This window comes from Terrapene carolina, unplaced genomic scaffold (genome assembly GCF_002925995.2).
Source record: "Terrapene carolina triunguis isolate 2854851 unplaced genomic scaffold, T_m_triunguis-2.0 Scaffold88, whole genome shotgun sequence".
Taxonomy (NCBI): domain Eukaryota; kingdom Metazoa; phylum Chordata; order Testudines; family Emydidae; genus Terrapene; species Terrapene triunguis.
Window position 1 is genome coordinate 42670800 of NW_020664439.1, and position 18154 is coordinate 42688953.

At 42.7% G+C, this 18154-nt stretch overlaps 2 protein-coding genes across 3 annotated transcripts in view; one reads left to right on the plus strand and one right to left on the minus strand.

The window, feature by feature from the left end:
* MCF2L2 (MCF.2 cell line derived transforming sequence-like 2) overlaps nt 1-18154 on the minus strand; it is a 227558-nt gene that overhangs the window by 79233 nt on the left and 130171 nt on the right. The window lies entirely within an intron of this gene.
* Nucleotides 9044-18154, plus strand: part of B3GNT5 (UDP-GlcNAc:betaGal beta-1,3-N-acetylglucosaminyltransferase 5) — a 37673-nt gene continuing 28562 nt past the window's right edge. The window contains exon 1 of one of the 2 annotated variants that reach the window (XM_024205602.1): nt 9044-9135. The gene's annotated coding sequence lies outside the window, so the exon portion shown is untranslated. Of the gene's footprint in view, nt 9136-12208; nt 12728-18154 lie in introns of those variants that run through there. The other variant, XM_024205603.3, reaches the window with a different exon arrangement.

Genomic DNA, 18154 nt, shown 5'->3' on the forward strand with positions numbered 1-18154 from the left:
AGGCTCAGAGGGAGTGACAGATCTAACACAAGACTTGTCTACACTAGACATTGCACTGCCAGAAGTGCAGCTCGGGTGAGTAGCAGTGGGAGGACTCAGGCAGTCACTGGCATTTTTACCTTTTATTTAGATAGTATGAGATTAAAAACATCTATACGCTGTCTACTCTAGTTTACCAAACGCAGCTGTCAACATGGAGCTGCATCAGAGGGAGATTTCATCATAATTTCTAGTGCAGACACTGATAGTGTGTCTACGCTATGGCCAGCAGAGAAAGGGTTGCTGATGATCTGTGTGTGTGTGTGTATGTGTGTGTGTAAGCTTATCTCTTTCACAGGCAGATGCTGGCCTAATAAAAAAATATTACCTCACTCACCTTGTCTCTCTAATAGCCTGGGACCAACACGGCTACAATAACACTGCATATTTATTGGGGAGACAGAGTTAAAACCTTAGTGAAATCTAGTGTGTGTCTGCTGGCTGGGTGAAATACACTTTACTGGAAAACAGTATTATGATTGACCATGGCAAATAATGAACTGAAGCCTAAGGGAGAAGAGAAATATTTGATGTGTGAAATAGACTGGATGAGTCTCTGAAAAGGAAATGCAGTGTTATAACCATGAGATGGCTCATCTCTTCCCAACCCAACCTGGTATGTCCCTGGTTATTGAGTAGCTCCTTAAATCAAGGAACTGAATTCAATAGTGAGTTTTATAACGATGCGCTTTATTGATCATCATGTGTGGCTGGGAAATCCCACACCCCAGGCAGCATATCCCCTACATACTGTGTACTTGGTGAGGTCTCAAATGCCTCTGACGTGTAAACCAAACATTTCAGGGACATAGATTAAAACATAAACTTCTTTTATTGTGATCCTAGTCTCTCGGTGTGACTTCGCAAACAAACAGATTGTCTGATTCTCTGATGTTTGCATGGCAGGCTGCATTCCACAGTGTGCAAGCACTGACATGGCTATGGCACATTTGCACTAAAGACGGGCTGAGGAATTTCTGAAGTGTTTTAAAATAACCCTGTTGTCCAGTAGAAAACGGGTACCAGAGTTAACAGCGGAAGTGACAGCTTGTTCTGGATATCGTGATTGGGTAAGATGGTCTGAATAAGAAATATCATGTATGGTGAGACCGTCAGTGTCATCCATTGTTCAGACTGCAAACTTTTTTGGGTAACAATTTTGTTGCCTTATAAGCATCTAGTACATTCTGGGTGCTACCACAATACCAATAAATAAATAATACTACTACGATCTCCTCTGTGAATGGAAATTCACCCTCCCAACTGCCCAGAACTTCTTGAAAATGTCAGTAAGAATGCAGTCCCATTTTGTTATTATACACCCATCTCTATCTGCCTTGAGATCTCTCAAACTTGCAGCACATACTTCACTTCAAAGGTTTTACTAACCTATTAGGCTGTAATTAGAGCTGGGAATGCTGGAGACAATCTGCCTGGCAAGCAAGCTTATCTGAAAACAAAAACAAAAATCTGTACCAAAGCTTGCAGGTTTAGAAGAGATTAGGGAGAGCAGGCAATGATTTGAATATACTATATTTGGTTGTGGGTTTCAAAGTCTCTCCTGCTGGCTGGTCATTGACAGAGTCTTATGAAAGAAGATAGATCTTCAGGTCAAACAACAAAGCACATAGTGCTCTTTTCCCATTAGATCTAGACTCCAAGTCTTTATTCTCAACCAGCTGGATTTTCACAGGACGGGACGATAGATAGAAAAACAGTACTTTTAGGGCTCAACCCAGAAGCCTCTGTCTCCAACATTCAATCATCCCTTTCTCAAAGAAAAATCACCTTAAATCTAACCAGATTCAAATCAGTATTATATTACAGTGTAAACCTCATTGCCCCAGATCCTCCTCCCAGATTTGCATGTGGGGGCAGAGGGACACCTACACAGGGACCTCACTTCTTCCAGGTTGAAGGGGGCCTCAGCTATCTCTGGCTCAAGCCTAGCTTCTCTCTCCTACAATACAAAGTTAGTAGTGAACACTGTGGTGACTATCACAAGTATTGGACCATAATGCTTTCATTGGTCCCTTGCACTAAATAGACCTTTTTTGGCACTGGTCCAGGCCTAAGTTCAGCAATTCCCAGAACTAAGGTCAGTGCAACTTTGCAATCGCTGATTCAAAACAGAAATATGACACAACTGTCTCGGTCTAAAAACAGACCTTTTCTCCCCCCCCGCCCCGCCCCCTTAGAGAATTCTGTCCAATTCACTCATTCCAGCACTCAAAGTTCAGAAATAATACTTAGCAGTTTCCATATTGAGTTATATGAAGCCTCTCAAACCATCTTGTGTGGTAGATCGGTGTTATGAAAGATGTACCTGATCCAAAATCCATTCATTTGAGCACCTCTGAATTTAGAGGAAGTTCCATTTTAAATCCAGATCCAAATTTTGCAGCTAGCCCCTATCACTACACTTAAGAGTAAAAATACGACTAAAGATGAACCTGACCAAAAATCCTGGATCTCAACACTCCAGGGGTTTGACTCTGGATATAAACAAACTTCAGGCCCCTCTCTGTTATCTCCATTTAATAAATGGGGAAGAATAGAGAGCTTACGTAAATTGCCTGAGGACACACAATAAGACAATGGGCGAGGTGAGAATAGTACACGGAAGTCTTGTGTCTCCAAGAACTTATTTTGAAAAGCAGTAATTATGCTGATGGCAGGACATGCCACCATAGGCTGCGGAGCTTGTCCCTTGCCCGATAACACTTCTTTACAATGCTCCAGTCTGAGTCATTATTCTATAGTAATGGAATGTATTGGCCTGAACTAATGATGTGATCGAAATTTATCAACAGAGGCGATCCTAAAATTCCCCAAATACAAACTATACACACATATGTATGTACAAACACAGTTACAACCTTCATTACAGGTGTTGCTATGCTCAAAATAAATCAATTCACAGGCCAGAATGGTGGCCCATTGGCAGCACTACTAACATGTAGAAAAGCCAAGTTCAGAGCCTAGGTGAGATCTTGCCAATAGAAGCTATGACCGAAGTAAAAGCAGCATATTCAGAGGTAGGTAAGCCACAAACCTCTTCAGTAGCAACCTGTGACGCATGGCTAGAAAGGGTTAAACATCCTGCAAAATAAATAACCCATAAAAGACATGTGGGGAGATAATGTTTGTGGTTTTGTGAATTTACATATGTATGAGTAGGGTGGACAATGTAAGCAACAGTCCCTGTCTATGCTGTATTCTGATCATTCAGAGGTCAAAAGAACATCCTATCATTTAAATGAATTGTAAACATGGGATATCTCGGTATTCATCTCTCTTTGAAATGTACTGTGAATGGTGGAGGAACAAGCAAATGGCCTTGTGTTAATTCCTATAGCTAACTACCGGTGATGGACCTCCTTCAAAGTCATCCTAATTACCTTTTGTTCCCTGAGGAACTCCAACTTGTCAAAAGACATGAAATTGTATAAAAGATCTGTGGGTCCTGATTCTGTCATCTCAGATCTGCTTAGGCTTAATCAACGGAAGTTTGAATCGCAAGACTAAGGGCTGGTCCACACTAACCCCCCACTTCGAACTAAGATACGCAACTTCAGCTACGTTATTCACGTAGCTGAAGTCGAACTATCTTAGTTCGAACTTACCGCGGGTCCACACTCGGCAGGCAGGCTCCCCCGTCGACTCCGCGTACTCCTCTCGCGGAGCAGGAGTACCGGCGTTAACGGCGAGCACTTCCGGGATCGATTTATCGCGTCTAGACAAGACGCGATAAATCGATCCCAGAAGATCGATTGCTTACCACCGGACCCCGAGGTAAGTATAGACGTACCCTGAGGTCTCAGTTATGCTGGTGCACCCTGAATATGATATTTGGACATTGGACTATAACCTATGAACTGAATTCTAAAGGAACTCTTTGCAACTACAAAACTCACCATCTCTGCTATGAATCTGAACCTCAATGGATTGAACTCATGTTTGTATGTATATTGAGCTATTAACCATACTCTCTCTCTCTTTTGTTTTTTTAATAAATTTTAGTTTAGTTAATTAGAATTGACTGTAGCATGCATTGGGTAAGATCTGAAACATTCATTAACCTGGGAGGTAAGACGTCTGACGAAGTGGGTATTCACCCACGAAAGCTTATGCTCCAATACGTCTGTTAGTGTATAAGGTGCCACAGGACTCTGTGTCGCTTTTTACAGATCCAGACTAACACGGCTACCCCTCTGATACTGGGAGGTAATGTGTCCGATCCTTTGGGATTGGTAGAACCTTTTCTTTCCTATGATGAAATAAGATTTTCAGAAATCATCATATTTGACTTAGGTACCTGGATGGAGGCCTGAGGCTGGATCACTTTAAGGGAACTGTGTTGTTTGGACTTCTGCGTAACCAGTGAGGTAATAAAAAAGCTGTTTTATGCTGGTTTGGTAAATCTAAGTATATGAATATCCACCAGCTTTATGGGGATTGTCTGCCCCATTCTTTGCAGTTCACTCTAATTGAGTGACCATAGCTGGTCCCCACTAGGACCCCAGTCACAGAACCCTTGCAGGAGAATCATGGTAGTGCTGATGGCCCCCTGGAAGACCTTGCAGTCAATACAAAAAATGAATGTGACCTCCACTTTCCCTGTCCTCCTTCAAAAATCTTTCACTACACATTTGAATAGCGCAGTGGATGCTCTATTTAAAATATATTTTCCATGGCGAATACACCCTGAATAATTCAGTGTATTAAGTTCTCAAAACTGGGAGTGTGTCTAGTTGCTAGAATTAGAACTGGGGGTCAGAGCCCTTGGGTTCCGGTCCTAGTTGCAGGTCTGACTTCTTTGTATTTTTACTTCCTTTCTTATTGCGGAAGCATTACAGGATGAAATGTCAACATTCTGGCCCTTCTTCCAGACACATTTCAGAAGTTCTGTCTGTCTTGGGAAAACTCAGTCTGCCTGATTCATCAACTTTTTGTTTGTCATGCTGACTCGGGGGAAAAAAAGGCTATACATAGAAGTGATTAATGTTGATGACTTCATACTAAGGCCCTGAGGGAAGCTGCATGCCAGATATACCTGACTTGTCACTGAGAGTGTAAAAAGCTAATGATGAAAAGAGTGAGCTTTAAGAAGTGCCTTTGACAGCACTTTCATATAGTCAATTTCATTTTCCCGTGCATCATTTACTTATTCAGTTTATCCCCTTGCTGAAAATAATAAACATAAACAGGGGAATAGAAAACTCCTTATAAACATGTTTTAAAAGAAATTAACAAAAAAAAATCAGCACCTAAAATACAAAGGTTGCTCTGTCAGGAACTGAAATTTAAAAAAAAAGAGTCATTTTCAAAATATTTCAGTTGACCGTTTCCCTTTCGATTTTTTAAAAAATAATCAAATCTGTAGAATGACCTAGTTTACCATTAGTTGTTGGCATGGGTTCTGACAAGGGAGACCATGCTTAAAAAAAATAAATCAATGGACTCCTTTGTCATTAGAAAAGAGGAAATTCGGGGGAATATAGAGGAATAGAGAGACAAACATGAAAATTTAGGCCACCGCAGTTCTAACCATTTCAAATTGGGAACTAAACTAAATATTAGTTTGGGGAAGTTGTTGCTTCATAATTAAGTCAGCAAGTTTGTCAAAATAGATCAAAATAGATAGTGAATTAGTTATGTGCCTTTTGTAAAATGACACCAAAAACACTCAATTTTTTTTCATTTCAATGTTGTCATCATATTGAGTACTTCCAGACCACTACTCTGATCAACTCAATTCCCCTGTCATAACCATCATATATGAACTGCAAAATACTACAGTAATGCAATGTTACGGTAATACAGTTGGACGAAGTCCAGAAATACACAAATTTAGGTTCCTACATTAACTTGGTCACATTGCACACATACAGTTCCAGAGCTTCAGGCCCATTAAATTGCTTTGCCACCCTCATGGTGCAAAACCAATCTTAACAGGGGCTTTGCCAGCCAGTGGAGGATTTCCCCCTTTGTTAGTGATGTGGGGCTGCTGCAGTGACTTTTACATTCTTCTCTCCCAGACTTGGGTGTAGGGAGCCTTATTATGCAGTGTTGTAGTTGGGATTACAAGTAGCAATTAGAAATGAGTCACACTGTTTTCACAGTTGAAAATTCCAGTTTGCTGTTTTAATTTATTCTCAGTTTACCTATTTAAACGGAAGGTGAAAATAGGACAAACTGGTGTCCCTAGTGAAGAAATTACTGATCTGAGGCTCTTCAGAAATCTATCACCAAGAAGTACCACTTTCCACAGTGAAAGGAAACAGCGGAGGTGATAGACCAAACCTATGAATCCGATAGCCCATTAAGGAAGATAAATGAAAACTGAGACTTGTTTTTAATCTTAGATAACCAAACCTATGAACTCTGGCAGAAATCACAAAAAATAAATAAATTTTGGAGGGTAGAAGGATAGGAAAAGTGTATTTTAAATTATTTCTAGATTTTTCTCTATTACTATTATTTAAACATCACTTAGGTAGCATGGTAAAATTACACAGCACTCTACTAACAAGTTCCCTGGCAGAGAGAGTTAGCCATTACAAAGAATCACATTTTGTATTGCTACAGGATCAGACAGAAGAAAAAAGTGTTTGGGAACGAGAATACAACGCCCTGGTAATATTAAGAAACACAGCAGAAATTAAAAAAAGAAAAGAAAAAGTGAAAGGTCCTTTAGGCCTTTAAAGATTTCCCCTAATACAATCCACCAAAGGAAAGCAACATAATTTAGCAGGCTAGAAAAGGAGTTCTCACCCTGGTTCTGCCTGTACCTTGCTGTGTGTCCTTGGCATGACAATTAACATCCCTAGTTGGCTCCATTTCACTATTTGTAACATGAAGATATCACTTATTTCAAAGACGTGTTGTTGAGATTAATCGGTTAATGATTGTAAAGGTATATGAGCACTAAGGATTATTATGATCAGTATGAAATCCTCTATTAAGTTGCTGACGCTGTCAGGTATTATTCACGTTCAGTCTCATAGTCATGTGAAAGAAATAAAGATAGGCTAACATCATAAGCCTGTGCTCTTATATCTTGGCATTTAATAGCACATCTCAAATTGCCACATCTATTTCCTTTTAGAAGCACCTGGCACAGTTTTATAGAGACAGTTTAACTTCATCCTAATGAGTTATTTCCCCTATGTATTTTTCCTTTGTGAGAAAATTTGGGTCAGATCTTGTAGTGCCTTTTTTTAAAACAAAAATCAGTCTTATGGCTTTATAAAAAAAATCACGTCTGAAACATTTACATGTATTTCTCTTTCTTTAAACCAATTACTCCAAATCAATCATTGTCTGAGATTGATTTAACTTTGACCTACAAGAATTAAAACTGATGCCCTCAGGTCAATTTAAATTTAGTTTTTTGTAAAAACCAGGGGGGTCAATTTCAAAAGTGCTTGGCACCTACTCAGGAGCGACGCCAGCCTTTCTGGCGCCGTAGGTGGCGGAAGGTCCCGCCCCGAAATGCCGCCCCCAACAGAGGCGGCAGAAAGTCCCGCCCCCGAAATACCGCCGCGGTCGCCGCCCCCCAAATTGTAGCGCCCTAGGCGACCGCTTAGGTCGCCTAATGGGTTGCGCCGGCCCTGCACCTACTGTTACCAGCAGCCGGCACCGTTGGAAATGATACCCAGAAAAGATCAATAGAAATATTTCCATGGGCTTTTAAAAATCAGTTTTAAAACAGTTTTTCTAAACACTCCTCTCCCTCAAATTTCCAACCCAAACATTGCAACACCATGCTGGTGCACAAAAGCCAGAATTAGTTCAACTGGTTTCCTTGTCTAATAAGAGAAATGCGATAAGAAACCAGCCCCACCAATGGCAAGTTAAGGAATCTGATTGTCAAAGTCTTACCGCGTAACTGATCTAATTTATGGTCGCTTACACAAGGAAAGCCAATTTTCCCATATGTTTTTAACTTTGAAAGGGAAGATTTTATCTTTTAGAGTTCTTCCCTGCTTGCCAATTTTGTTAAAGAGCATAAGGGACGGGCGCAGGACTAATTTGTATAGTGGGCAGTAGCGTAGCTAGCGGGGTGCAGGGGAAGCAGCCGCTTCCCCTCACCCCTTTTCCCAAAAGTGGCGCCTTTCCAAAGGCGGCCGCCGGCTGGAGGAGCAAGGGGGGGCACAGGCTGGCCGCCCGCAGCGTGGCCAGCCGCCATGGAGGGGCGGCGGGCGCGCGGCCGGAGGAGCGGGGGGGCGCAGCATGCGGCCCGGCCCCGCAGCCGCGGCCGGAGGAGCAGGGGGGCGCAGCATGATGGCCGGAGGAGCGGGGGGAGGGGCGGTTAGCGGTGCAGCCGGAGGAGGAGCCAAGGGGGGCTGCCTTTTTTAGAAAAACAACAAGGAGTCTGGTGGCACCTTAAAGACTAAGGTGTTAGTCCTGTTGTTAGTCTTTAAGGTGCCACCAGACTCCTTGTTGTTTTTTGTTGTTAGTCTTTAAGGTGCCACCAGACTCCTTGTTGTTTTTGTAGATACAGACTAACACGCCTACCCCCTGATACTTGCCTTTTTTAGGTTTGCTCCCCCTCCTCTTAAAAGCTGGCTACCCCACTGATAGTGGGGGTGCTGAAAGCCATTAAACCAAACTATAAACCCTGTATATAATGGAAACCACTTCAAGCCAGAGTGTGTGGCTGCAGTTCCAGCACCTATGTAAGGGGTGAAACAGCTTTATTGCCTCTCCTGAAAAGTACTTTATAAAGCACCTGGATTACCAAGCAGGAGAATCCCAGCATTGCAAACACCCACGGGTCTGTGAGAAGAGCGAAGGGATTCCTGTAACGCCACAGCTCCATTCAGAACCGCAATATTTTGGAAGAAAGAGATACTGTCATCTAAATTCCTGCGGCTTGCGTCCTGGAGCAAGCTGATTGGCTAATGACCTCCCTGATCCTATATGCTGGATCTCTGTGTGAAATGCATGAGCCAGACTGGCTGTGGATGGTTAAGAGGGCAGGGAGCATGGGGTTTTGCTCTTCGGTTTTATTTCTATTTGATCGGGAAGGGAGAGGGGGGGAAGCTAATATCCAGTTTTGCTGATTGAAGGCAGCTGACTCTGTGTTGGGTAAGTGTCTTTCTCTCTCGCTATAAAGTTTGCTTGGTTTATGAACGTGATTTTATTTTTAAAAAGACCGCCTAGAAAATATTCCGCCTTTGTTTAAAGCCAGCACTGTTTTAAAACGTTTCATGGAAAACAAATATCTGAAACTAACTTGAACGCACACTTTAAACTCTTACTTTTGGGGGGGAACGACGGTGGTTTGTCTCTCTTTTAGGCTTATGTTCTGAGTTAAACAGTTCTACCGCTTGCTTGTTCAAGGTGTTTCCTTTTTAAACTCTTCCTGTCTTTAACTTCGCAGTGGATAGCTGGGTTTAAAAAAAAAACACGAGCGTGCTCTTTCCACATTTGAAACAACGCGTTCCACTCGACTTACTGGGTTCAGATTCGAGTGAATCTAGTCGAACTTTATTTGGTATAGACGTCTAAAGTAGAGATGTGATGTACTAGAAGTTAGCGGATCAGAATCAGCTCTTTCTCTTCATTGGTGATCATCTAAACCTCCTTCTAAAACAAAAAAACTTTCCACGGCCCCTTGTGGAGTTTTTTTTTCTTCTTCCATGGAGGGACAGCTTGTAGCTTGGCAGTGAAACAAGCCATTCAAAGGGGCGGTAGAATAGGAAAATCCTTTGCTTCCTCCCACTACCACCCCACAATCCTTCTCAGCCTCCTAGCTCTTCTGATTATTTCTGCTGTTACAAACTTCAGCTGCTGTTCCTATGTCTACCCAGTAAAACAAGCAATTCCGGCTCAGAGTTTCTTTGCTGTTAGGTATATTTCAAAATATAACCTCCCATCTGAGCACTGCTGAAATCTGCCTAGTAAACAGCACCAGTTTGACTGAGAGAGAGACTCTCCTACACAGAGACGGTTGTATTCCTTGAAACTTTAGAAACGTGTGTCTCTTTCCCCCGCTTAGACGGGTGGACAAAAGAATCCTGCCTCTCAATTTGAGATTAAAATGGCACTGGAATAAAGCGAAGGAAATGTTTTGTCATTGCATGTGGACGGACACCTGATTTTCAATCTGAATACAGGTTTCCATTGTGTGTGGTGGCTATATCTGTTCCCTAGCTGAGAGGGAGGGCGTTCCCACAGTAACCTCCTTTGTTTCTCCTCCACCCCCCCAAAAAAGACGCTGAAGCTGGCTGGCCACGTGGTTGCAATTTGCTAGGCGCCGCACTAGTCTCTACTGCTCCCTGCTGATGCTGAACACCCATCCGGAGCGAGCCGCTTTGGCCACCACATCCATGGGAGTTTTGCTACCTTGATTGCAAAGTGTGCTGATCCTCCCATAGATGAAACCAACGTGGCTGCTACAGAGCTACTCTAAAAGCCTGTAGAACGTAATAGAGTGATCTGTTTTCTAGAGCGGGTTTTCCTACCATCCCCTATAATTCTAGAGCAGTGATACTCTTTCAAATTGTGTAGGATTTGCCCAGTAGGGTGGGGCAGACGAGGCTGAATGAAACTCAGCAGCAGCTCCAGCCAGAGTTGCAAGGACAGGAACTTGAAGGAAATAGGTGGTTCCTCTTCATATGACCTCTAGGTTTTTTTTTTTTTTTTTTTTTTACAAGCTCTGGACAAGGCTTGGCTTGGCGTTAATGGCTTCAGATTAGGGGTAGGGGGAATTTGTGTCATATTTTGGGGGATGTGGATCAGAAAGTGTGGCGGGGCAGCATAGTTTGCTGCTAGTTTTGAATTCCTGCAGCCCTGTTAGGTCTGGGCCAATAGAAAATGGTGGAAGTTGTGGAGTATCTTTCTTAAATCCTAATCTGCGTTGGGTCTTTGTGAGTTGGAACTGCTTACGATTCCTTGGGGATTTGAACCAGTCCATGTTATTTCATACAGCTTTCCCCTCTGCTCAGTGAAATCCTGACTGAAATGGCTGGCAGGGGTCGAGTGAGAGCAGGGCTTCTGTGAAAGAAAGGGGTGCGCTAAGAAGCTGTGGAAGGCCTTGCTTTGTTCTTGGGACTGCAGTGAAAGGAGTGCAGGCAGGCTGTGGGACATAGGAGTTTTTGGAGAGTCTAACCTCTTGCCCATCCCAGGGGGATGGAAAGCCGAGTTAGGTTTCCTTGTAATCATATGGTTAGTGGGCTAGGAAACTAGTCAATTTAAACTCCCCAGGCCTGATTCTCTACAGGGTTGCATTTCATGGAGTTGATTTACACCTGTGCAAAGTGGTTGTAAAAAGCCACTATTGGGAGTTAGCCACACACATCAGTGGAGGATTGGGACCAGTGAGCTTTCTGCCTCTAATGGGCTTTTCCCATGTGCAGGAACATTTAGTTTTGTGACTACAGTACCCTTTATATATATATATAGAGAGAGAGCTCACGCTCTCTCTCTTAAATCTCATAGAGCTGGAAGAGACCCTGAAAGATCATTGAGACTAGCCCCCTGCCTTCACTAGCAGGACCAAGTACTGATTTTGCCCCAGATCTGAAGTGGCTCCCTCAAGGATTGAACTCACAACGCTGGGTTTAGTAGGCCAATGCTCAAACCACTGAGCTATCCCTCCCCCCATGTCAGATGATGTAGTCCCTCATAGCAGCAGTGTGTGTAAGTGCCCAAATCCATTGTAATTACTGGGGGTGGGGAGGGGAGTTTCTTCTGTCCTATCCTCTCTAATGTTTTTTCTCCCCACTCTCCCACCCCCACCAATCTTTTTGTTTTTCTCTTTGCAGTTGGAAAGGGTCATCCTAGAATATGAAGGTGCAAACTTCTAAAATTCAAAATTATTCACTCCTGTGGGTTTTCTTTTTTTTTTTTTAAATTTGCATAGAAATGCTAGCACATAAATGGGAACAAAACGCAGCTAAAACCTCGCTGATGTGACAGGATGGGTAGCATGGTTTCACACCTGATGCAGCGAGCACAGAAAAATCTCACAAGTTCGTCATTGGTGTCTGGCTGGAGACAAGTTTGCTGCATGGCTGGACTGATTTCAGTGTGACGTTTGGAGGTGTTTCTGCTATTAAAAAATATTAGTTACAAAGACCCTGTTGAAGACCACAATGATGGTGGCTAGACAAGTGAACAAAAATAAATAAATAAACCTCTGCACCCATAACGTTTTCAGTGGCTGTACCTACTGCTTATTAAGGTAGAAAATCTAACTTGGAGCCTCTTCTAGTGGAACAGAGATGTGACTTAATTGTGCTGTCTTAAATTGCTGTAGAAATGTTTGTTTGTTAGAAGCAAGATGTTTGGTGCCAAATGCTGCCCACTGTGGTAGTCAGGACACACTACCTGAGCCTGGCCAAACTGGACTAATGACTACTGGAAAAAAATCAGAACAGTAATTACCCAAAGGCTGGGGAGGAGTATGTGGAAATTCCTGAATTCTAGTGTCTGAAATACTGTAAACACTGGACTACTGCATCTATTGTTTGTTTCTACAGCAACCAAAACAAGTTAAGTTCTTTACATATGAAAACAAGTGAGATCCATGCCCTAAAGAACTTGCAATCTAAATACTAACCCTAATTGAGGGCCTCATCTGACACCTATCAAACTGGATGTTTTTGACAACATTGAGCTTTTTCCATTGATGGTAATGCAGGTGGAACTGATGCACTGGAGCTGCAAAGAAAAGGTAAGTGTAGCAAGGCTTTGGTATCCCTGAGGCCTTGTGTACACTGCCACTTTACAGCCCTGCAACTTTCTCGCTTGGGGGGTGCAAGTTTCAGCGCTGTAAAGTGGCAGTGTAGACTGAGCACCAGCGCTGGGAGCCATCTCGTTGGGGTGGCTTTTTTTTTTTTTTTTTTTTTTACCCGCGGTTGGGGAGCCGCGACTACACAGCCACATTAAAGCGCTTTAATGTTGCTAGTGAAGACATACCCTGAGTATCTTACTATCTATGGCCTGCATAATTGTAGTGTCTCTCCAATAGCTGAGTAATCCCGTGGAGGACTCTTGAATGAGACACCTTGAACTGAACTCTTTATTCAATGGGGAGTCAGTGCAGAAAATATAGATTGGGTGTTGGAGATGTGTTCACTAAGCAAATGGGCTGCTGCATCTTGTACCACTTGTGTGGCTTTGCTCTGAGTTACTATAACAAAGTCCAGTGCTCACATGAGGACATAGATCACTGTGGCCACATCTGTGTTTGATAGGATGGGGGTGTAATTTTCTGGTTGCTTGCAGATGGAAGTGAGTGCCCAAATAGCAGTGGAAGAGTCCTAAAACAGCAGTTCCCAAACCTTGTCCTTGCATGACCCCATTTTCAGATGTATTGCTTCCTATGATCCCACGCCACATGGAGGATGCTATTTTACTTTACAAAATGGCTTCCTTTGCACAGCATGACCTTGCATGCCTATGGTGCATGTGAGGTCACGCTACATGAAGATCACCATTGGTAAAATGGCATCTTCCATATTCGGGATTGCCACAACCCCATCCACTGAGGAAGTGACCCCATTTGGGGTTGCAACTCAGTTTGGGAACTGCTTTCCTAGAGGATTCCAGTGCTGCAGATTGACCTAACAGCCTGAGGACACTTTTCCTCACGTGGGGAATGTTCTAGAAAAGGCAGATTTCGAGAACCACTTCCCTCTTACCAGCATCACCTCAGGCTTCCCATCGTATCTATATATTTTTTTAGACCTATTGTGCGGCATAATATTCGAGTGTGTTGTGGAGCATGTATGCTAGTCCTGTCTGTCAACTTTGCCGGGTCCAGCTTGGCTGGCTTGTGGGTCCTTCAGATACTGACTTCTTTACAAAAACTTGGACAAAACATGATTGTTCTTGTGAAATTGTTTTCAAGAGCATGTTTTAGCGTCCCTGGCATTCAGGAATGTGTGATCCACCTTCCAAGTCCAATCAGTCACTCTGTGCTCAGCGTAGCCCCTGCCATCTTTACCACTGGGTCCTATTTTGCTGAGGTTGTGGTAGAGGGCGATGTCCCTTCACCAGTGGCACCTTTAACTTTCCCAGGGATGCCTGGGATATGGCAGAAGAGATCTAAATCAAACTACTGCACTGCCTTAATTTTTTAAGACACTTATTCTATTTGAGACTTCAGTCTGAAAACACTGTTTCCCCACTTGTTCTGTTCAGTTCACTTCTGTTCCCAGATAGCCTCACCTGTGCAACATCTTGTGAAAACTACCATAAATTATCTTAAAAAATGTAAGGTCCCTTGTTACCTGCATTATTCCTCTTATTTGCTAAAGAACTGCCAATTATCCCACAGTTAATCAAGGGAAGATTTTTTTTTCCAAGGTAAAAATTGCTGTCCTCATTGGATAATGTTTTTACTAGACTCCTGCACTGGTGCCTACATATTACAATGGTGGGTGCAGTATTTATACTTCTACAAACTAGACTAAGGGAATATACAGAAATGAATTTTTCATCAGATTACTGATTCATATGGGAGTGACTAACTTCCCAATGTCTGTATAGCTGCCTTAGTGTTAAGACTTGTCACTTGGTCTCGACTAAATTATATATACTTGAATATATCATTGTTTGATGTTAAATTTAATTTGCCAACCTGACTCTCTCATAATGCGTGTCTGTTCTCATTTAATCCTCTTCCCCTTATGACTTTCCCTTCCCCCATTCTGTATTCTCTGTTCTCTCATCCTTGTCCCTTTTTCCCCTGCGGCTTATATTTAGTACTCACTTCCCTGCTGCTTCTCTGCCAACTTCCCTTTTCCATTCAAATCCTTTCTTTAATATATTTCTTTCACTAAACCTTCCCATAGTGATTCCCCTCCCCCATCCTAAAGAGGTGGTAGTATCAACCCATTATGTAGCTTAACTATATTATCTGTCTGACTTGGATTCAGAACTGCCAGTTTGTTCAGCTCCATACAAACCTGAAGGAAGCCATAGCTCTTACTCCAGAGAGCTCACAATCTGTCTCTAACTAATGCATGTAGCCACAAAAATACTGTCTTTCTTTCTCCTTCAGTATCACTCCACTTAGCAGATATCTAATCTAGTAATGGGAATCTAAATGCTGTGACAGAATAAGCACAATGCAGAAGGAAGTCTAGGAGGTTATTAATTTATACAGTTACAAGCTATTTCACTGTATTAGTGAAGATCACGAAGTCTCCCATTATTTGTGTATGTGTATAAAAATAGTGTGTGTTTGACTCTCCTTGCCTTGTTGTGTTAGGAAAGCTCTAAGGGCCTCTTTGTAATTAGTTGAATTTCCTGAATTGAGCTAAAAACATACTGTACAACCAACTGCTTTATAGGGTACCACCAAGCAATAAACTGCTTGCTGCTTATTAGAAAAAATGGGAATCCTGTGGCAAGCTGGAGGCTATATGAAAGGGCCAAAACAGGAATTGTAGAATGATGCCTTGAGATCCCATTTCCACAACCTGCTCAGCCTAAAGCAGCGGACACTTTGTTGTCTTGGCTGCTCTGTCCTGGGCCTGTTCTGTTTTTGTTCCTAGTATCTCAGTACTACCTAGAAGTAGATGAGTGACCTTTTTGGTTTTTAATATTATGTCTACCTGTCTTGCAGAAAGGACTGGGTGAAATGGGGAATTTTGCAGCAAATTGGGGGTGTATTAAGGGAATTCACCCCACCCAACCTGCAGGTAGGCAGGAATACCGTCTGCAACTCCTCCTTACCCCTTGTGAGGTAGGTCCGGTCCACTAGGTCACAAAACCTGTGACACCTGCCCCGTGGAGCCCTCTCCATTCTGGCCTATGTGAGATAAGCATAGAGACAACATTAGATGTGGAGCCCCCTCTGCACAGCTACTCAACCTTTACATCCTATAGGGGACTCAAGTGGTGTGAAGGGCCTTGTTTGAGCCTTTGTAGTTGTCTGAATGTCATTTACGTGAGAAGCAAAGAAGTCTGAGGAATTGCCGAACTAAATGGGCCAACAGGCTTCTGCTGCTCTGCAGAGATTTGGCTGGTCACATGGTGTTGGCTCTCCTTGATACCAGCTGCTTCTGCAAATGTCTGGGCACTTCACTGCAGTAAAGAGCCCAGGGTCCTGTAGAAACAGCTGGAAATGGGGAGCCAGCCTAGTTGCTACATAGGAGGAAAACAAAATTGACTATGATTATGCCCTGTAGGTACCAGCCTCCAGTGTGAGACGCATGTATGAGGTGAAGGAAGTGAGATACCACGGACAGTGGGTGGATATGATCAGGCAATAAATCTTAAAAACTCCCACACCCCAATCTGGGTCTATGCTGGTTATGTAATGTATATCTTGTGAACCTTGTAAACAACACTTGTAACCTTCCATAACTTAAGGCTGACCCCAGATGTACAGTACCTTCCTTCTTAACTTGTGTAAATTTTGATTTTAAACATTAACTTCAATAAAATTTTTAAATCTATGTAATGGGTGAAGGGAGGTAGGCAGCAGAGAAGCATATATAAAGGTGCAGGAAGAGGGAGATGAGATGACATAGGCAGTATAACCCCTTTCTAGGAAGGACACAGGGCTAGTATAAGAGCTAAATACAGATTAGTAGTAATTTCTATGCAAATAACTTCCATGGCTGCTAGAGGCACATATGTAATGGTCCGGTCTTCCGTGTTGAGCTGTCTTTCCGTGCACAGCTCAACCAGCGGACTTCTGGATTTTTTTCCCCTAGCTGTTTATAATTCATTTTCCCCCTCTCTTCGCTATTCCTTTCCCAAAAAACTACCGAGGCTTTTTTTCTCTGTGCTTTTCCTTCTACCTTTTACTGCTATTTGCACTTACGCAATTCATGCTGCTACAAGCCCACGTGTGCTTCCATTATATATGTCACAGTTCAAGGCAACTGCACCTACACTTCCACGTCAGTGGGGAATAAGCATCTTACTCCCTTCTGACCAGAGTATTTCCAGGCTACACAATTCCCTGCCTTCACTGTGTTATTTCCAGCAGAAACAGGCTACCCAAGCATATGCTCTTGCTTTCTCTTCAGAGACTGGTAACAGAGTGATTGTCAATGTTAAAAGTACCACACAGTTTTTTCTATGCAAGCCTATTTTTTGTTTAAGGTAAAAGCACAACACAGAAAACACTTTAAAATCAATGAAAGAACCTACACGCATGCTAATAAGGTCACCAGAGTTCACCCTAAGGTGGATTCTGGCAGCAGCAGTCCGTCAGCCACTACTCTAGGGGTTTCCTTGTGGTTACAAGTTCATCACCACATCAGCTCAGAGCAAGCACCCATTTTGTGGGGCCTCAGGAGGCCCAGTCTTTCCAACCTATCCTAAGGTTTGAGGTGCCCTGTGGACCAGGGGTCCTATCTGTTGGATCAGGAAGAAGGCCATGAGCTTCATTAAAACCAGGCTATTGACACAAAAATCCTTTCTTTGTCTTTGGTCCTTGGAAAATTCAGTCTGAACTAGTGTATATGCAGATCTCTCCAGGGGCGTGGCTTCAAAGGACTGATAAAAGAAGTATATTAGCATCCCCTTCCTACCAGAGAAGGTACCTACACAGCTGCATTTTTAATAGTGTACCCCAAAGGTATTAACCTAAATTCAATATAGTTTATCTCCGTTCCATAAGCTTTGCTCAGGATATTGTCAGTCTGTCCCAGAAGTGACCTATAAAATAGTGTGCCTCATGGAGTGTTAGGCTTCATGATAAGGATTTGTAAAAACACTTAGATCCTTGGACAAAAGGAGCTATAAGAGTGATTTGGTGCATTATTTATGTTTGTAGTGAGCCATCATATACTGGTCTGCTTGTGGGTGACCACTTAATATAGGGCACATCTTAAAGTGGAGTGCTTAGGATCAGGCCAAATGAAAGAGGAAATGATGGGAGGAAGATTATTTATACGTGTGGTGTCTTCTTGTGACTACTGCAGATATCTGGGTAGAATTAACCTTTTCTCTGTGGGTGGTACCTTCTGTCTGAGCCTGCAGTGAAGTCCTAATTTTGTGGTCACTCCGTAGTAAATATTATGACTGTGCTGAAGGATTAAGTTAGGACAGTCAGGCTTTGTACAATCCTTCCAGAAAGAACTGAAGATACAGCAAGTAGGTGTAATAAACATTAGGAAGGAATTTGAGGGGAATG